Genomic DNA, 21,568 nt, shown 5'->3' with positions numbered 1-21,568 from the left:
TTTGCATGAGGCGGCCAAAGTACTGGAGTTTCAGCTTTAGCATCATTCCTTCCAGAGAAATCCCCGGGTTGATCTCCTTTAGAATGGACTGGTTGGATCTCCTTGCAGTCCAAGGGACTCTCAAAGAGTCTTCTCCAACACCACAGTTCAAAAGCATCAATTCTTCGGCGCTCAGCCTTCTTCACAGTCCAACTCTCACATCCATACATGACCACAGGAAAAACCATGTCCTTGACTAGACAGACCTTAGTCGGCAAAGTAGTGTCTCTGCTTTTGAATATGCTATCTAGGTTGGTCATAACTTTTCTTCCAAGGAGTAAGCATCTTTTAATTTCATAGCTGCAATCACCATCTGCAGTGCTGAGTGAATTCCAGGAGTTGGTGATGGACAGGGAGGCCTGGCATGCTGTGATTCATGGGGTCGCAAAGAGTCGGACACGACTGAGCGACTGAACTGAACTGACTGAACCTGTGGCTGGGCCCCACCATAGACTAATTCAGTCAACTTCTGGAAAGTGGGGGTCCCGCATGGACATTTTGTAAAAGCCGGGGGCAGGGAGAGGGGAGGGGAGGTTCTCAGGTGCAGAGCCACGTGCCTGGAGGTAGGATAAATGCCAAGAGTGAACGAGTAGGAGAAGGAACCCGCAGGAAGTGGCAGCATGCTGGGCCTCAGTCGCTTGTCCACAGAGAGGGTGAATTCATTCCAGAGCCTCCTGTCTGCACGAGAGATTCTGGCCCTGCTGGTTTCAAGTATACGAGTAGCAGGAAAATAAATATTGAAACTCTGGCTCCTTTTCCTTTTCCTTCTCTGCTACCCACCGCCCCCCTCACCCCCACTAACTCCCTCTCATGCTTATGCTTATACCCAGAGTAGCCGTCCACTCCAGTGGACTCCAGCCCCCAGCCTGCCTGCTAAGTTAGAAAGTTGCCTGGGCCTGCTGACTGCACCTCACCCATCCTTTGAGGGAGTACCACTGCAGGTTCTGCACTGTTTGGGGAGGTTGGGTTCTCCCCATTTAGACTGAGACAGTCTTCCAAGCCTGGGAGGGAGACAGTGAATTCCTAGTGGTGACCCAGTTGAGAGGGACTCTGCCCAAGGGGTTAAGTGGGACTGCCAGGGTTAGCCAAAGTTGTGCCAGGAACACTTCCTACTCGGATCCAAAAAGAACCACACTCCAGAATGTCCACGGGAAATGGTGATCTATACCTGGGATCTCTCAGACCTCAGCTCCTCTTCAGTATGGGGTGGGGATTGCTCTCCATATACTTGAGGCTGAATTTCCTGCCTCCTCTGAGGGTGGTCACAGATGCTGTAGTCTGTGAGCAGATCTGCTGCTACTCTGCAGGCCAGAAAACAGGAATTAGCCTTCACTGACTGTCTAATAATATAACAGCTAACATTTATGGAGCCCTTACACTGTGCCAGGCACTGGTTATCTCACATAGTCAAGCATGGTGACCCTGCCAGGGTGCGACACGGATGAGGTGATGTGAAATTACTCACCCGGAGTCACACAGTTACTAGTTGCAGAAAATGAGGTTTGAATTCAAGCTTCCTCATTCCATTTTCTTACTCAAATCTCTGGCCGCGTCTCTTCATCTGCATCTTCTTGCTTAGTCCTCAAACTTGTTCAGCTGCTAAATCATGTCCGACTGCAACCCCATGGACTGCAGCACGCCAGGCTTCCCTGTCCTTCACTATCTCCTGGAGTTTCCAAACTCATGTCCATTGAGTTGGTGATGCCATCCAACCGTCTCATCCTCTGCCACTCTCTTCTGCCCTCAGTCTTTCCTTACATCAAAGTCTTTTCAAGTGAGTCGGCTCTTCACATCAAGTGGCCAAAGTACTGGAGCTTCAGCATCAGGCCTGAATATTCAGAGTTGATTTCTTTGCAGTCCAAGGGACTCTCAAGAATCTTCTCCAGCACCACAGTTCAAGAGCATAATTCATTGGCACTTAGCTTTCTTTATAGTCCAACTCTCACATCCATACATGACTATTGGAAAAACCGTAGCTTTGACTAGATGAAAGTTTGTTGGCAAAGTGATATCTCTGCTTTTTAGTACTCTAAGTTTGTCATAGCTTTTCTTTCAAGGAGCAAGCATCTTTTAACTTCATGGCTGCAGTCAAGTCCACAGTGATTTTGGAGCCAAAGTAGACAAAGATCTGCCACCGTTTCCACTTTTCCCCCTTCTGTTTGGCATGAAGTGATGGGATGAGATGCTATGATCGTAGTTTTTTGAATGTTGAGTTTTTTTAAGCTAACTTTTTCACTTTCCTCTTTCACCCTCATCAAGAGGCTCTTAAGTTCTTTGCTTTCTGCCATTAGAGTGGTATCATCTGCATGTCTGACGTTGTTGATATTTTTCCCGGCAATCTGGAGTTCAAGTTGTGTTTCATCCAGCCTGGCATTTCACATGATGTACTCTGCATATAAGTTAAATAAGCAAGGTGGCAATATATAGCCTTCACATACTTATTTCCCAATTTTGAACCAGTCCATTGTTCCATGTCTGGTTCTAACCATTGCTTCTTGACCTACATACAAGTTTCTCAGGAGGCAGGTAAGGTGGTCTGGTATTCCTATCTCTTTAAGAATTTTCCACAGTGTGTTGTGATCCACACAGTCAAAGGCTTTAGTGTATTCAGTGAAGCAAAAGTAGAGGTTTTTCTGGAATTCTTTTGTTCTCTCTATGATCCAGTGAGTGTTGGCAATTTGAACTCTGGTTCCTCTGCCTTTTTAAAATCCAGCTTGTACATCTGCAAGTTCTTGGTTCACATACAACTAAAATCTAGCTTGAAGGATTTTGAGCATTATTTTGCTAGCCTGTGTAATGAGTGCAAAGAATGTTCAAAGTGAAAGTCAGTGTTCAAATGTTCAGTCATGTCTGACTCTTTGCAATCCCCATGGACTGAATTCTCCAGGCCAGAATAGTGGAGTGGGTAGCCTTTTATTTCTCCAGGGGATCTTCCCAACCCAGGGATCAAACCAAGGTCTCCCACATTGCAGGCGGATTCTTTACCAGCTGAGCCACAAGGGAAGCCCAAGAGTACTGGAGTGAGTAGCCTATCCCTTCTCCAGCAGATCTTCCTGACCCAGGAATCGAACCAGGGTTTCCTGCATTGCAGGCGGATTCTTTAACAACTGAGCTATGAGGGAAGTCCTAAGAATATTCAAACTACCATAAAATTGTGCTTATTTCACATGCTATCAAGGTAATGCACAAAATCCTTCAAGCTAGGTTTTAGTAATATGTGAATCGAGAACTTGGAGATGTACAAGCTGAATTTTTAAAAGGTAGAGGAACCAGAGACCAAATTGCCAACATTTGTTGGATCATGGAGAAAGCAAGGGAATTCCAGAAAAACATCTACTACTGCTTCATTGACTACACTAAAACCTTTGACCATGTGGCTCAATTCTTAAAGAGAAAACTGGAAAAATTCTTAAGGAGATGGGAATACCAGACCACTTTATCTGTCTATCTCCTGAGAAACCTATATGCAAGTCAAGAAGCAACAGTTGGAAACGGACATGGAACAACAAACTGGTTCAAAATTGGGAAAGGAGTATGTCAAGGCTGTATGTTGTATATTGGTTCAAAATTGGGAAAGGAGTATGTCAAGGCCCTGCTTATTTAACTTATATGCAGAATAGATCATGCAAAATGTCGGGCTAGGTGAAACACAAACTAGAATCAATATTGCTCAGAGAAATATCAACAACCTCAGGAATGCAGATGACACCACTCTAATGACAGACACAAAGAGGAACTGAAAAGCTTCTTGATGAGGGTGAAAGAGGAGAGTGAAAAAGCTGGCTTAAAAGTTGACATTCAAAAAACTTAAGATCATGACATCTTCTCCCATCATTCATGGCAAATAGAAGGGGAAAAAGTGGAAAGAGTGGCAGATTTTATTTTCTTGGGCTCCAAAATCACTGCAGACAGAGACTGCAGCTATGAAATTAAGACTCTTGCTCCTTGGAAGGAAAGCTATGACAGACCTTGATTTAGTTGCTGTCATGTCTGACTCCGCAACCCCATGGACTATAGCCCGCCAGCCTCCTCTGTCCATGGGATTTCCCAGGCGAGAATACTGAGTGGCTTGCCATTTAGACTGTATTAAAAAGCAAAGAGATCACTTTGCTGATAAAGTTCCGTACGGTCAAAGTTATGGTTTTTCCAGTAGTCATGTATGGATGTGAGAGTTGGACCATAAAGAAGGTTGAGTACAGAAGAATTGATGCTTTTGAACTGTGGTGCTGAAGAAGACTTGAGAGTCCCTTGGACTGTAAGAAAATCAAAGCAGTCAATCCTATAGGAAATCAACCCTGAATATTCACTGGAATGACTGATGCTGAAGCCCTGATACTTTAGCTATGTGATGCTGGGAAAGATTGAAGGCAGGAGGAGAAGGGGACGATAGAGGATGAGATGGTTGGATGGCGTCACCGACTCGATGAACATGAGTTTGGGTGAACTCCGGGAGTTGGTGATGGACAGGCACACCTGGCATGATGCAGTCCTTGGAGTCGCCAAGTGTCAGACACAACTGAGCAACTGAACTGAACTGATGGAACCAAATCCCATGATCTTAATTTTTTGAATGTTTAGTTTTAAGCCCGCTTTGTCACTCTCCTCTTTCACTTTCATCAAGAGGCTCTTCAGTTCCTCTTCACTTTCTGCCATGAGGGTGGTGTCATCTGCATATCTAAGGTTATTGATATTTCTCCCAGCAATCTTGATTCCAGCTTGTACTCCATCCAGTCCAGCATTTCTCATGATGTACTCTGCATATAAGTTAAATAAGCAGGGTGACAGTATACAGCCTTGACATATTCTTTTCCCAATTTAGTCAGTAGGCAAATGTAAATTAAACCTATAGTGAGACAATGTCACAAACCTCTGTCCATAGTTTTTCAGGCACTCTATCAGATCTAATCCCTTGAATCTATTTGTCACTTCCACTGGGATTTCTTTGGAAGGAATGATGCTAAAGCTGAAACTCCAGTATTTTGGCCACCTCATGCAAAGAGTTGACTCATTGGAAAAGACTCTGATGCTGGGAGGGATTGGGGGCAGGAGGAGAAGGGGATGACAGAGGATGAGATGGCTGGATGGCATCACTGACTCAATGGACATAAGTCTGAGTGAACTCCGGGAGTTGGTGATGGACAGGGAGGCCTGGTATGCTGTGATTCATGGGGTTGCAAAGAGTCGGACACGACTGAGCAACTGAACTGAACTGAACTGTATGGTCGTAAGGGATTTGATTTAGGTCATACCTGAATGGTCTAGTGGATTTCCCTACTTTCTTCAATTTAAATCTGAATTTGACAATAAGAAGTTCATGATCTGAGCCACAGTCAGCTCCCAGTGTTGTTTTTGCTGACTGTGTAGAACTTCTCCATCTTTGGCTGCAAAGAATATTATCAACTGATTTTGGTTTTGACCAGCTGGTGATGTCCATGTGTAGAGTCGTTTCTTGTGTTGTTGGAAGAGGGTGTTTGCTATGACCAGTGCGTTCTCTTGGCAAAGCTCTGTTAGCCTTTGTCCTGCTTCATTTTGTACTCCAAGGCCAAATTTGCCTGTTACTCCAGGTATCTCTTGACTTCCTACTTTTGCATGCCAGTCCCCCATGTTGAAAAGGACATCTTCTTTGGGAGTTAGTTCTAGAAGATCTTGTAGGTCTTCATAGAAAATTAGAGATACTGAGGGAACATTTCATGCAAAGATGGGCACAATAAAGGACAGAAATGGTATGGACCTAACAGAAGCAGAAGGTATTAAGAAGAGGTGGCAAGATTACACGGAACTATACAAAAAAGATCTTCACGACCTGGGTAATCACGATGGTGTGATCACTCACCTAGAGTCAGACATCCTGGAATGTGAAGTCAAATGGGCCTTAGAAAGCATCACTACGAATAAAGCTAGTGGAGGTGATGGAATTCCAGTTGAGCTATTCAAATCCTAAAAGATGATGCTATGAAAGTGCTACACTCAGTATGCCAGCAAATTTGGAAAACTCAGCAGTGGCCACAGGACTGGAAAAGGTCAGTCTTCATTCCAATCCCAAAGAAGGGCAATGCCAAAGAATGTTCAAACTGACATACAATTGCACTCATCTTACATGCTAGCAAAATAACGCTCAAAATTCTCCAAGCCACGCTTCCACAGTACGTGATCCGTGAACTTTCAGATGTTGAAGCTGGATTTAGAAAAGGCAGAGGAACCAGAGATCAAATTGTCAACATCAGTTGGATCATTGAAAAAGCAAGAGAATTCCAGAAAAATATCTACTTCTGCTTTAAAAGAAATACAGTTATCTAATGACACAATAAATATTTGTTTAAAAAAATTAGAGGGAAAAACTAATAAAAGCAAAGAAAATCTGTATCACTGTCTAACAAATTAGATATTCTTAGAAACCAAATTTTATGAAGGTAAAACATTGCAAATTAAAGGCATTAAATCTTGATAAAATCTAAAAATAAAGAATAAGGAAATCTGAATAAACTGTAGGTTCTACTTAATAACAGTGTATCAACATGGGTTCATTGATTGCTACAGATGCACCATACTACTGTATGTTGTTGACAAAGGGAAAACTGAATTTATGGGACATATAGGAATTCTGTACTATATCAAAATTGTTCTAAAATAGTTTACTTTTTAAATGCCATTTACAATAACATAAAAAACATAAAATACCTAGGAAGAAATTTACCAAAAGATGTGGGAGTCCTCTATGCTGAAAACTACAAAATATTGAGAAAAACTCAATAAAATATGAACAAATGAAGATGTATTCTATGTTCATAGACTGGAAGACAATATATTTCAGATGTCATATTGTTAAGATGATATCGCAATTGTGTTTTTTTTAATTTAAAAAATTGACGTTTAGTTGAGTTGCAATATAGTGTTATTTTCAAGTGTGCATTAAAGTGATTCATATATGGGTATGTGTGTATATATATGTATATATATGTGATCTTCTTCAGATTATTTTCCATTATAGGTTATTACAAGATATTTAATATAGTTCCCTGTGCTATACAGTAAATCCTTGCTGTTCATGTAGTTTATATATAGTAATGTGTACCTGTTAACCCATACTCCTAATTTATCCTGCCCTGCCCCTTTCCCCTCAGTAACCATAAGTTGGTTTTCTGTGTCTGTGAATCTGTTTCTCTTTTGTAAATAAGTTCATTTGTATTATCTTTTAGATTCCACATATAAGCAATGTCATATATTTGTCTTTTTCTTTATGACTTACTTCCCTTATGATGTTAATCCCTAGGTCCATCTATATTGCTTCAGATGGCAGTATCTCATTCTTTCCTATGGCTGAGCAAAATAGCCCCTCATATATGTAAACCACATCTTTTTTGTGCATTCATCTGTTGATGGACATTTTGGCTGCTCCCATGTCTTGGCTATTGCAAATAGTGCTGCTGTGAATATTGGGGTGCATGTTCCTTTTCGAATTAGAGCCTTTGCCTTTTTCTGAATATATGCCCAAATGTAGAATTACTGGATCATATGGTAACTCTACTTTTAATTCTTAAAGGACACTCCATACTGTTCTTCATAGTGGCTGTACCAATTTACATTACTATCACACCCTTTCCAGCATTTATTATTTATAGACATTTTTATGATGGCCATTTTTGCTGGTGTGAGTTGATGCCTCATTGTGGTTTTGATTAGAATTTCTCTAATAATTAGTGATACTGAACATCCTTTTGTGTGCCTGTTGGCCATCTGTAAATGGCATCCCAATTATAATTCCATCAGACTTTTTGTAGAAATATCAACTTCTATTTATCAAAGCTGATTCTATAAATGTATTAATATTTGAAATTGCAAAGGAGCCTAGAATAAGCAAAACAATCTTAAAGATTGAAGTTGGAGGACTTTTACGGTTGGATTTCAAGACATACTATAAAGTTACAATAGATGAAACAATATATATTTCGCATATGGGTAATTAAATAGAACAATGAAATAGAATATCAAACCCGAGAGTAAATCCATATATATATTAAAAGTATAACTTGCTATTCTGAAAAAGCACTAATGCATTTCAGTGGGCAAAAAATGTCTTTTCAATAAATGGTATTGGAATAAAACCAAAAATGGACCTTGACCTCTACCTCACACAACACACGAAGTTCCTCCTCTCAGCTCACACAGTCTGACCAGGTGTGGCAGTTTCACACAGAGGAGGAAGCAATGAGCTCAGCCTGCAGTTGGGCATGAAGAGTGAAGTGAGTGGAGGTGACTTAATCAAGCATTACAGGTTTATGACTATGGCGACCCACTCCAGTATTCTTGCCTGAAAAGTCCCATGGACAGAGGAGCCCGGCGGGCTACAGTGCAAAGGGTCACAAAGAGTCGGACATGACCGAATGACTTAGCGTGGCCTGTGTCCCGAGCTCCCAGAACAGTACTTGGCACGTAGCAGGTGCTCAACAGCTTTTTGTGAATGAAGTTGAAAGCCATAGGAAGAGAGACAGAGTAAGACAGTGACAGTCATCACACGCCTGGCTGAAGAGTTGAACGCAATGGAGAGTGACGGATTTTAAACAGCACATGAGATCAGCAGTGAGAAAAGTCTGGTGCCGTAAGGAGAACAGACTGTAGGGGCTGTCAGGAGGGTCTGGAAGAACAGTCCAGAGTCTACTACGCTAGAGCAGGCATGATGTGAGCAGGCAGATGGCTAAGGCATTGGCAAGCCTAGTCAGTAAGGGATGAAGAAGAGATTTAAGAGTGGGGACTGCAAGATCAAACCAGTCTATCCTAAAGGAAACCAACCCTGAATATTCATTGAAAAGGACTGATGCTGAAGATGAAGCTCCAATACTTTGGCCACCTGAAATGAAAAGCCGACTCACTGGAAAAGACCCTGATGCTGGGAAAGACTGAGGGCAGGAGGAGAAAGAGGCAGCAAAAGATGAGATGGTTGGATGGCATCACCGACTCAATGGACATGAGTTTGAGCAAGCTCCAAGAGAGTGAAGGGTAGGGGAGCCTGGCGTGCTGCAGTCCATGGGGTCACGGAGAGTCAGAGTCAGACACGACTCAACAACTGAACAACAGCTGAGTGTTGGAGAGGCTCCAGGGATGGACCTGGCGCAAAAGACTTATTTTACAGAGGGAGAGTCTGAGACCCAGAGAGGGGAAGCGATTTGCCCATGGCCACACAGCATGCTGATAGCATTTATTGGACAGGAACAGGTCCTTTCTCTGGCCAGATGGTCTGTGTTCTGCTCTCTCTGTGTTCCTAGCTAACCTTGTCCTCAGGAAAGTTTCCAGTGTCATCCCAGCCTCTGCAGTGGGAGGGGAGTCCCCAGGCCTCCTTACTCAGCGCTGCCTCTGGCTGCTGCCAGGCCAGAGAGGCAGTGAAGACCTTGGGGGCAAAGGTCACCCGAGCCTTCTCCGGTGCGGCTGACCCTCAGTGGCAGTTGTTATTTTAAGTAGTTCATGCTGGAGGGAGGAAGTGACGGAGGCGAATGTGAAAATGAGTAGCTATTGCAAGATGTGTGTGATAAATGAAACAAGGAACATAAAGACAGACCAAGAGGCACATCTGTTATTTTTGTTCCTTTTTATAGCAACCTCTAAGTCAGACTTCTCACACTGAGTTGGAACCCTTAGCTGCTAAGCGTTTTCCTGACCGAAGCGCTCACAAGCCCCGAAGGGAGCAGAGGTGGGTAGGTGATGCGGGGCCCTGGGAACAGGATGAACCCTCAGAGCCTTACCCCAGGCCTGGACACTCAGCACCTCAGGATCCGAGGCTCTGAGCAGAACGGCTGGAGAGCTTCAAAGGTCAGTGCTCCCCTCCATTTACCGAAGAGTAGGGTGGCGATCTCACTTGGTCCAGAACCCAGGGACGACCCCACCCAGATGCTCCCTCACCAGCAGTCAAGAATGCAAGGGAGCCGTTTTCCATTGGGGAATACTGGCTTTCTCTCTCGAGGTGCTTTCTCTCTGCTAAGAGTCGAATCCCCAGTGCCACCTGCTAGTGGGGACTGAGCCCCGGGGGCTGCCGAACCAGATTCTGAGCTTCCTGCAGGGGGGACTCCCGCTGTTCCGAGGCTCATCAGCAGCTGAGAGGAGGAACTGAGGGGGTGCTGGGGGAAACCCGTCCCTGAGATGGTCCCAGTCAGCCTGCTTCAGGCCTCCTCTGCATGGAGCCCTGGAGATCCTGGAGCATCATGGGAGCAGCTAAGGGCTCAAGCCATCAGCTGTGAGCGCATTTGCTCCCTTCTTTGTTTCCACTGGTCTGTACTAAGCTCTGGGCTGAGTGCTACTGTGAGATTTTAGGAGCGGGTCGGGGGAGCGTTGCTCTGGCCTGGGCACCCGCTGGTGCAGCTGGAGCAGCTTCAGAGGGACAAGAGGGATGGCTGAGGAGTGGGAGGAGAGGCCAGACCTGCCAGGAACAGGAGTGGGAAGAGTGTTTTGGGAAAGTGTGCAAGAGAGAGGGACATGGCCTTGTCCAGGAGTGGGGGCCTGTCAGCATGACTGTTGTTTTCTCCAGCTGTGGGGATAGCCTGGAAGCAGAAGTGGATGGCAGAGTCATCACTGGCTGTGCATTGGCCAAGCATGTACAGTGATAGGACCATCCTCCCCCTTCTTCCTTTTATTTGGAACAGGAATTAAGCAGCAGCTAGGTGTACCTCTGTGACTGGCTGCAGGACGATGAGAGATAAGAGGAAGGCGTTGGATGGGGAGGTTCCGGAGCAGGAGGAGAGATTGCTGAGGCTCTTTGTTTTCCTCTCCCCTTCCTTCCTCTGTTATGCTATCTGGAATGCTGACACTATGGCTGGCACTCAGACAGCCATCTTGGACTATGAGACAATGTGCGAACAGCAAGAGAAGAGCATGGGTCCTTGATCCAGTTAGAGCCACCATCCCACCTCCCGGTTAGGATTCCTTTTATGTGAGAGAGAAATAAACTCTAATGATCTTAAGAATTGCTATTTTGAGTTTTCTGTTAAATGTCACCGAACCTAATACTAGCAGACACAGATCAAGTATGAGGAAATTGCGGGTAATAATAAGATGGCTGTAAAGTGATTGATCATGGTATCTGAACTAAGTAGGAAAAAAGTCAGAAGGTGGCTGATACAACTGGGAATGGGGACTCTGGCCGGCTGTTTGGACTGGAGGGCAGGAGATCTTTAAGAATAAGAAGCAGAAAGTTGTGGTTAGAAAGTGGAATTTCTGATTTTATGGTTTCAGAATCTGTGTGACAAGATGTGGTCACAGTAAGTGCTAAGATTTCCTAAATACTTCCTTTGTGGCCAGCTTCCTTTTAAGGAATTGGTATGCCTACTCTCACTCCTCGCCATAATTCTGGAAGGTATTTTCTTTATTATTTCATAAATAAAGCAACAGGCTCAGAGAGGTCAAGAAACTTACTGAGGGGACCAAACTGATAACTGGCTGGGTTGGCAGTAGAATCCCAGCAGGATGACTCCGGGGCCCAAGCTCTCAGCCAGCCCTCTCTTATGCCTTGCACGGCACTGGGGACTGCTAGACAGAGCAGGGAGAAGTGTGTGAGCCCAGAGGGGGAGGGCTGTGAGGCGGGCCAGAGACTATGCCTTCTGAATGGGTATTCGCATCTTCCAGCAAGGTGGAGGAGACAAGCTGGAGGGGAGGTAGTGAGCCACATACCAGATCTTTAATTGACAGCCCTGCCCTGGGCCCTGGGGTTGGCTTGGAAGACAGTGCAGGAGGCTAGGGAGCCTGAACCCTGCAGTGTGAGTTAGACTGCAGCTGAAGTAGAAGGGTGGGCTCTAGAACCAGATGGCCTGGGGTCAGCTTACCTCTTAACTCACTGTGTCACCTTGGACAAGTTGCTTCACCTTTTGTGGCTCAGTGTCCTTGTGTATATGGAAATGATTGTAGCTCCTACCTTGTACGACTGTGCAGATGAAACGAATTAACACCAGGGAGCACTGTGGACAGCCACCTCCACTCTGAGCACTCGGTGGCCTTGCTTCCCAGAGCTTCATGGAGAAGAGAAAATGCTGGGACAGAACAGATCCAGGTGAGGAGGGCAGATGGCAAAAGGATTGATTCCACGGAGGAAGCCCGGGGCTCGGTCCAGCTGCTCCTCAAGGAAGGCTCTCATCCCGGTCCTCTGCAATCCCTCTGGAGAGCGCAAGGCCACTGCCCCTGGGTTACTTGCTTGTCAGTCTCATGTCTATAATACGAAGACTGACCTGACTTCTAAATAAATGTCTGAGCAGCTTGGAAAGAGTGAGTTTTCTTCTGAAACTCCCTTGAGTTTCTGAACACCTGCCCAGGTATCCCCGGGGAATGTCCATTGGTGTTTGTCTGATAATGGCCTGAGCCGCCCAGCTTTGCTGAGTCGGCCAGGATGGGGCCCGCCTTTAGTCCACTGCCCCCTTATCCGGCCAGGTGCCGGGTTTCCAGCCCCGCCCTAGCGCTGGCTGCACACCCTGCCATGGCCCTGACTGCTCCGCGTTCCATCTGATCCTGGCAGGTCCCACACACTCTACACAGCCAATGAATTCCTCACTCATGTCTGCAGCTATTATTAGGCACCACTGGAATGCAATCCTCCTGAGGGGACTATTTTTATTAGCCATTGTTATAAGGTTGGTATCTGTGTGTCTGTTTCGGAAACCTGGTGAGACTGACGGTGGGTCTCTTAAAGAATCAGGCACCCCTGGGCCACCAAAGCACCTGGATGGCCACGGGGCTGTGGGCCGGTCCGAACTCCCACCCCAGTCTCCGCACCCCCGGGTCAGGAAGGCTGCAGCTCCAGGTCATGGCTGGCCCAGCCCCAGAGCCCAGGGTCCACCCTTCGCTGTGCTGCTGACTGGCTGTGTGACCCTGTGCAAGTCACGTTGCCTCAGTGGGCACTGTGGTGTCAATCTCTGAAACAGAAATGATGAGGGTTGTCTCACAGGGTTTTTAAAATGTCCAGCCAAAAGCACAAAAGTGAAAGTGCAGTGGCTTGTCACAGGGGATGCTGTATGTGGAGTGCCAACAGGCACAGGTCCTGTGGGGAGGATGAGGACCAGTGGATTTGACCCTCAGGACAGTGCGTGGCAGGGGTGAGAGAGGTTAGGTCTCTTGTCCAGGTTCACAGAGCCTGTGGGCAGAAGCGCTGAGATCCTAACCTGGGTAACTGGCTCCAAAGGTCATGCTGTCACGTGTGTGCTAAGCCGATTCAGTGTGTCTGGCTGTTTATGATGCTATGGACTGTAGCCCACACCAGGCTCCTCTCTCTACGGGATTCTCCAGGCAAAAATACTGGAGTGGGCTGCCATTTCCTTTTCCAAGGGATCTTCCCAAGCCAGGGATTGAACCCACGTCTCTTAGTCTTCTGCTTGGCTGGGTGGATTCTTTACCACTTGCGCCACCTGGGAAGTACAACAACCTCAAAAGATTACCTGCCCCCATGCCCAGGGTACTGGGAGGCCTGGGAAATGAGGAGAGAGGATGGGGCGAAGACAGAGTTGCAAATAAAAATGGAGAAAAGGAAAGGATTTTTTTTTTCTTACCTAGGTGTCTTTATTTTGTGATAATTTATGGAGCTGTACTCCATGATTTGTGCACTTTTCTGTACATATGCTATACTTTTTTAAAAGGTTAAAAAGAAAATAGGAACTTTGTAGCATACCATTGAGTACAAATGTATTTTTAAAGTTCAAACTCATTATGACTTATGCAACTCTCATCTGCATCTTTTCTAACGACATTAAAAATTATGTTATGTGAGAATCTGAAGATATCAAAGTAAGATTCCCAAGAGGCTAGGTCAGTGTATAAATCTCAGAACTGAAATTCTCGAGGGTCATTAACCCCTCTTGGTGGCTGACTAGCTCCTGACATGGAAACCACCAGCTGTCATAGGTCATCCTTCCTTCTCCTCCCCCTGGAAGATGATTTCCTCCAACCTACCTTTTTAAAATATATTGCTCAGTTGCTAAGTCATGTCCGATTCTTTGCGACCCCATGGAGGTTGGAGCCAGACTCACCCAGATTTAGATCTCAGCTCATCTGCCTACGGGTTCTGTGAACCTGGACAAGAGACCTAACCTCTCTCATGCCTGCCTGCACACTGTCCTGAGGGTCAAATCCACTGCCCCTGTACTCTTAAAAATATATTGTTGTTGTTCAGCTGCTAAGTCGTGTCGACTCTTTGTCACCCCATGGACTGGAGCACACCGGGCCTATATGTAATTCATTTCTTTCTTTATTTTTGGCTGTGCTGGGTCTTGCTGCGTAGTTTTTTCTCTAGCTGCAACAAGTGGGGGGCTCTCTCTAGTTGTGGTGCGCAGGCTTCTCGTTGCAGGGGCTTCTCTCGTTTTAGGGCACTGACCCTAGGCACACGGGCCTCAGTGCTCGTGGCACGTGGGAGCACGTGGGCTCAGCAGCTGCGGTTCCTGGGCTCAGGAGCACAGGCTCCGTAGCGATGGTGCATGAGCTTGGTTGCTCCGTGGCATGTGGAATCCTCCCAGATCAGGGATAGAACCTGTGTCGTATTAGCAGGTGGGTTCCTTACCACCAAGCCCTCAGGGAAGCCCCAGCCTCCCTTTTATTTAGGTTGACTGAAAATATCAGGTTAGCTAATGGGATGTGAGTGGAAGTGTCATGTGAGACTTCAGAGAATGTCTAAATGGAGAAAGACCTACCTTTCTTTATCTCTTCTCTCATCTCATTTTTTATTTAATTTTTAATTGCAGGAAAATTGCTTTACAGTGTTATGTTGGTTTCTGCCACACAACAGCGTGAATCAGCCGTAATTATATACGTATCCCTCCCCTCTTGAGCCTCCCTCCCCTCCCCCCACCCTACCCCTCTAGGTCATCACAGAGCGCCGGGCTGGGCTCCCTGTGTTATATAGCAGCTTCTCACCAGCTATCTATTTTACACACGATAGTGTATATATGTCAATGCTACTTTCTCCCTTCATCCTTCTCTCTCCTTCCCCTACTGTGTCCAGAAGTCTGTTCTCTACATCTGTGTCTCCATTCTTTCCTTGCAAATAGGTTCATCAATACCATTTTTCTAGATTCCATATATATGCACTAATACATGATGTATTTTTCTCTTTCTGACTTACTTCACTCTGCATAACAGGCTCTAGGTTCATCCACCTCACTAGAACTGACTCAGATGTGTTCGTTTTTATGGCTGAGTAACATTCCATTGCATGTATGTACCACATCTTATTTATCCATTCATCTGTAGATGGATATCTTGGTTGCTTCCATGTCCTGGCTGTTGTAAATAGTGTTGCAGTGAGCATTGGAATGCATGTGTCTTTTGGAATTGTGGCTTTCTCAAGGTATGTATCCAGTAGTGGAATTGCTAGGTCATATTGTAGATTTAATCCTAGTTTTTAAAGGATTCTCCATACTGTTCTCCAGAATGGCTGTATCAGTTTACATTCCCACCAACAGGATGGGAATGTACGAGGGTTCTCTTTTCTCTACATCTTCCCAGTATTTATTGTTTATAGATTTTTTGATGATGGCCATTGTGACTGGTGTGCGGTGATACCTCATTGTAGTTTTGATTTGCATTTCTCTAATAATTAGTGATCTTCCCTCATCTTGTTAAATGGACCTTAGAACTGATGGCTGGAGCTCTTGTATCCATTTTGGAACCTGAGGACAAGAACTACTTCCTTGGAATATTAGAGTGATGAGCTGGAAGGAGCCTGGATCTTCAAAGACTTTTCTGAATGAAGCCACTCTTCTAGCCTTAGATTGCTGTTTGATGTCTGTTATATAATAGAAAGAAATGTATATCTTTATTAGGTCTTGTCATTTGGGGGATTTCTGTCCCTCAGAGCTGAACCTGATTCTGACTCTTATTCCCCCCATGAAAGAATTGATGGCCTTTCTTTGTCCTCCTTGGGCCTCATGATTAACCAAGGATCTGTTGGGAAGCCAAGAGTTCACTTACCAGCCCGAAAAATGACATTAATCACCTAAGTTAGTCCTACATGAAAGCTGAATGGACAACCCAAATCATAAGATCTTAGGGGGTCCAGGGGGGTCTCCAAACTGCCTCTTTCATATACATGGTCCCTGAAATTCTATCTTTATATGTTAATTCATAAAATTACACAGCTATGAGAATTCCTAAATGCAAGTGATTCTAGTAGGAGTACTATAGTGTATTGTATTGCCCCTTACATTAGCATGAACTCTTTTATCTTAGAAGTAGAGACTGAGTTAGAGAATTTAAAAGATGAATGGACCCTCAGAGGTCACTTAGCTCAGTGTTTTCAACTATGCTTCAGCAAGCCTTGCCTTTCTATGTGGGTGCCTAGGGGATGCCATTTGGGTCAAGAAGGGGCATGAGGGGAGGGATGAAGACCATAGAGCATCCTTTTGCTTTGAAGGCAGAGTTTTAACGCTGGAAAAAGTTTTAAAAACCACAGCTGTCTTTCCATGTATAGGCTCCAAGTCTAAGGTTGCCAATAGGTTAATCAAACCTGAATTCAGATGGCCAGTTAGTGACAGAGCCAGACCTAGGATTCGGGTTTTTGATGCTTCGCACTGTGCTGTTTCCACGATTCCTCACTTCCTTCGGTCAGCTTCAGCTGTGCATTGAGGAGATGAGGTTTGCTTGGTGGGAGGACAATGAAGGGGGCTGATCCTGGTCTGGGCTCCGGTGGGGATGCTGGGGAGTCTTGCCCACTGATGCCAGGCCCTGAGAGTGGTCGAGAGAGGACAGGGGAAGAGGGACGCCTCCAGGGACACCTGACCACCTTCACAGATGTGTTGAGACTTAACTTTCCCTCTATCTCTGGCCACGGTAAACACTGCTGTCTGGAGTTACACAGTTTTATAGCTTACAAAATGCTTCTACAGTTTTACATTTAATCTTCACAGACTCCTCCTTTGAGGGGGTAGGTATTGTATTTTCCAATTTACATGCGACGATACCAGTGGGTTAGAGAAAGTAGGTTTCTCTCCTGAGCTGATAGAGGTGTGACCTAAAGCATGTCACCTTCTGACCCCATCCTGAGCTCTTTCCTGCCATCAGACATCATCTCCCACACTCCAGGATGCTGTCAGCCACTTTCTCCTGCCTGGAAGCCTCTGTAGCCAAACACCAAGTCATTCAGACAACAAACATAATCTGTTTCCTCATTTGTAAGTTGTGGACCAGTTGCCTGGTTTTTCTTTTCCCAAGAGCTTGGCGACTGTCATCATACGTGCAGTACCAAGTAAACCAGTAACACGTGTTGGGGCTGGAGGGCTGGGCAGGTGACCAGCGCCCAGCGCCATGGATGACGCCTTATGCGGTTCTGACACGGCATTTCTGGGAGGTTGGTGGGACGTATCTCCCCATTCTCTCATTTCTCTTCCCTCAATACTACACACTCCCAGGAACAGTGTCCCATTGAGGAGAAGAAAAGGGAAACATAAGTGGAAAAAAGAGTAGAGGGTATTCCATGCGTTCTATGCGTGGAAATGCCATCCTGTGATCCCCAGGCTGTAGTTCAAGGCTAAATGAAGCTGTGCTAACCTGTGGACAAAGGATAATGGATTAACATGTTACAATCTATCAGGCCTTTGTGGACATAATCCTGAACACAGGGGAATGTCTTTTACGTGACTCTTTCGGTTCATGGAGTAGGCCTTCTTGCATAGGGCTCTGCCTATCACATGATGGGGAGCAGGGGCAGCCACCTATACAGCCCACGTGCAGACTCTGGTCACACCCATTTGTTTCGGTATCGTGCAACAATAGAGCTGCTTGCAAAAGAACGGGTGTGGCCCACGAAATGTACAGAATTTTTTCTGGCCTTTTCAGAAAAAGCTTGCTGACCTCTGGCGTACAGCTCTGCCTGCTTGGCCTGTAAGTAACGACGACCTGGGCAAGCTTACCACATGGCAAGGCCAGGCGGCCCTACTGTGGGCACACTCGTGGATGAGGGTCTGTTTTCAGGGTGTTCAGGCAGAATACATTGATCCTGTTGTTTCTCATATGCAGGTGTTGACAAGAAAACTTTACAAGAAGTTTCCTTTAAAATGAGTCCCGTTTCCATGGATTTCTATTGTGACATCAGACACATGTTCTTTCCCCAGTAGGTTGCACTGAAAACACTGAGGACGCAGCTCCGTTACTGGCTGCCTGAGGCTTCTTTCCAGCGCTCTCTGCGCAGCTCTGGAGCTGGCCTTTATTACAGGCACCAAGAATACTCCATGTTGAATTTCCTTCCAGCAGGAGCACTGAATGAAAGCTATCAGAGCCTTTCCCAAGAGCCAGGCTTTCAAAGGGAGTGGGGAGAGCATATATTTTTTGCACAAGGAACCAGAGGGAACCCTGGAAAGTGCGGGGGTGGGGGGAAAGGAGGGTATCAGAGACAAGCTCTGAGCTGTCCCAGTGTGTGGTGGGCCTGCCCCCAGCATACTTACCGACATCCATGAACATCAGATGAGCCGCATGGGAAGCACTGAATACAGTGCCGGCTCCCATGAAGCAGTGAGCCTGTGCCCCCGCCTGCTCCTCTGGAAGGAGGCAGAGAGTGCCTTACCAAGCTGGTGCAGTAATGAGAGATCCTTGGTAGGGCTGCCTGCCAGTGGGGTGCCGGGGGCTGCAGTAGTGGGGAGGGGTCAGCTGCTGGCAGGGGGAAGCAAGATAAGCTGTCACCTCCGAGGCTTTTCAGGCGTTTCTCCCTCAGACTGTTCTCCACCACCCGGCAGATTGATTTATCTAAAGCGCAAATCTGAGCATATTGTTCCCCTACTTAAAATCTTTCAAGAGTTCTGTGGATGCAGTCCCAGCTCTCTGTGTTCTGGTTCCTGCCACCAACCCCCTACAGCCTCATCTCCAGCCACACCGAGCTGGCTGTGCCACGTCTGCGGCTGCCCACCCAGCTCCTTTGCCCTGCATACCTCGTCCCAGGGCTCCTCATGGCCCACCTCCTTACCTGTCACAGTTGAGGCCAAACACTGCCTCTGGACACCTCTCTTGCCAATGGGTCCCTCCCCACCTCCTCACCCCTGACACCCCAGGTTGAGTTACAGGCACACACATCCTCCTCTAGGGTACTATGTGTCTGTCTTCACTGTGCTATGAAGCTCTTGGGGCACAGACTGGCTGATCTTTTTTCCCTGGCATTCACAGAAGACCAAGCACCTGGAAGCTCTTCCACCACGGCTGCCAAGTGACTGGAGATTTTAGGACCCGGCACTGCGGGAAAATGACAGGAGCTCTGCTGCGGCCATGGCTTCAGGACTGGGAACTCCCCTGGCACTTTAGAAATGGATGATCACAGGGAACAGTCATTCCTTTCCATTTCGCAGGCACTCAAGGAACATTAGACATTTCTAGGCAGCTATGTTTATAGGCATTTGTCTGAAGTTCTAGCATTATACTGCTTCTAAGTCCCCTCAGTCGTGTCTGACTCTGTGCGACCCCATAGACGGCAGCCCACCAGGCTCCCCCGTCCCTGGGATTCTCCAGGCAAGAATACTGGAGTGGGTTGCCATTTCCTTCTCCAATACATGAAAGTGAAAAGTGAAAGTGAAGTCGCTCAGTTGTGTCCGACTCTTCGCGACCCCATGGACTGCAGCCTTCCAGGCTCCTCCATCCATGGGATTTTCCAGGCAAGAGTATTGGAGTGGGGTGCCATTGCCTTCTCCGAGCATTATACTGACCAGCCACAAAACGCATCTTGAGGCCAGTACTGGGTTGCAATGAAAAACATTCAGCTGAATTCATCAGTGCTTTTGCTCAAAGGACAGGACCTGATCCCAGTGTTTCTACCCCAGAGCTTGGCCTTTAAAGTGATCAGAGGAGATCCCAGGTTCTTTCTGGCCACGATGTCATCATGTCATCTAAATGTGTTCTTTTTTATGGCTGTGACTCACAGCTTGTAGGATCTTCATTCCTCAACCAGGAATTGAACCCAGGCCCTTGGATGTGAAAGTGCAGAGTCTGATTCCCTGGACTGCCAGGGAATTCCCTCTAAATGTGTTCTGAGTAACCTTATCATAAACTGTGTAGCTGTTTCGATCTGCAGGAGTATGATATGCCCAAGATAGAAATGGCTCTCTCTGCACCATATGCCCTGAATGCATAAACTATTATGGAATAATAATAATGATGCCTCTACCTTTTAAGGCAAGCTGAATAAACTGGGGCAAATACAGGAGGGAAATACCTGTGTAAACAAAAAAATGTTGCCTTCCTTTTCAGTTCTACAAGGATACAGCCATTAGCCGCTGCAGTTTCTTCTCCAGAAGAAAATTCAGGGTGGAGAAAAACAGGAAGTGTTCTGTCCTTGGGATACACTGGCCCCTAGAGACTTGAGGTGCACATCTAAGGAGAATGTCTAAGTGACCCCAGATCCTTGCATCGTCCTGTACATTGAAAAGCACTGAAATCATTAACTTGAGAGGTCTGTTCTTTGTGATTAGCAGTCACCTTCTGATGTTTGACTACATGTTTTTTTCCCAGCAAAAAATAATAATATATATCTTGGCTCCTCCTTTTACCTCTTTGGAGTAGTTCCTCAGAGCTATCCGAGAGGTTGTCTCCTGGGCTATGAATAAAACTTAACTCTCTAGCTTTATATTGTATATTTTTCTTTCAGTTGACCCCTGGGAGGTGGTGCTGAGACAGAAGGAGGAGGATGTTTGTCAGGTTGGAGATGTGAAGGTCAAAAGGGGACTTCACATTCACGTTCAAGATTATTTCATAACTTATTTAGAACAAAGCTCATACTTCATGAGGGAACTGAAAAAGGAGTTTAAGTTATAGTCTATAATAATAATTTATTGAAAACAAGACTGATGGCATAGGGTCCAGTGTCTGCAGTTGCCCATGCAAGGGGCAACCCTGGCTCACTGAATTACGAGGCCATCCCTGGCATTTTTAGTCAGTGGCCACTAGACACCCTCATCACAGGCAAAGTGTCCCTAAACCACAAATCCGCCTTGTTCATACAAATATAAAGATGTACAGGAACAGCATATTCTTATCACAAACTCCTTGAACACATGGGTAGAAGGTTACTTATATAACCTGGCAGGTTGCAGTTGTGTGGTTGAAACAAAACACAGCTTTCTTAAACCAGTAGAAACCTCTAAGATCTTTTCAAAATAGGAATCTTTCCATTTTCTATTGGAGACAATGCTCACAGCATGAGTAATGCCCATCAGTTATCAGTAATTTAGCAGATTGTGCCAGTGTTGACATTTGTTCTTGGCTTAATTGTGTGTGAGTGTGTGTTTTAAACAAAGATGCAGCTGTCCCCATTCCTGGCAATTAGGATATAAAAATGGTGTTCGCTGAGTCTGGCAGAGGGATTGGTTCTCCATGTGTTTACTCTTTTGTTTGCAAGGCCTTCTGAGTGTTTGCTGCAATTCTACCATCAGAATATCAATTTGGCTTAAAATGGAACCATATCCCCATTAATAGAAATAACAGGAACTGCAGACCTCCATGTTTCCAGATCATGTCTCTGCTTCCATCAGAGATGCTTGTGATTGTGTGTGTGTGAAAGACACTTCTTTGACTTCTTGTGAAGGCAGGTTTTAAATGT

General features: G+C 45.8%; 1 protein-coding gene across 1 annotated transcript in view; it reads left to right on the top strand.

Moving 5' to 3' along the window:
* The window catches only part of PIAS2 (protein inhibitor of activated STAT 2), a 133,207-nt gene extending 112,611 nt beyond the window's left edge, over window positions 1–20,596 (top strand). Inside the window, exon 15 of the transcript XR_011252300.1 lies at window positions 19,147–20,596. The gene's annotated coding sequence lies outside the window, so the exon portion shown is untranslated. The remainder of the gene's footprint in view (window positions 1–19,146) is intronic.
* The last annotated feature ends 972 nt before the right edge of the window (window positions 20,597–21,568 follow it).

Source organism: Ovis canadensis, chromosome 23, assembly GCF_042477335.2.
Source record: "Ovis canadensis isolate MfBH-ARS-UI-01 breed Bighorn chromosome 23, ARS-UI_OviCan_v2, whole genome shotgun sequence".
NCBI classification, from domain to species: Eukaryota; Metazoa; Chordata; class Mammalia; order Artiodactyla; family Bovidae; genus Ovis; species Ovis canadensis.
This window is presented reverse-complemented; position numbering and strand designations above follow the sequence as displayed.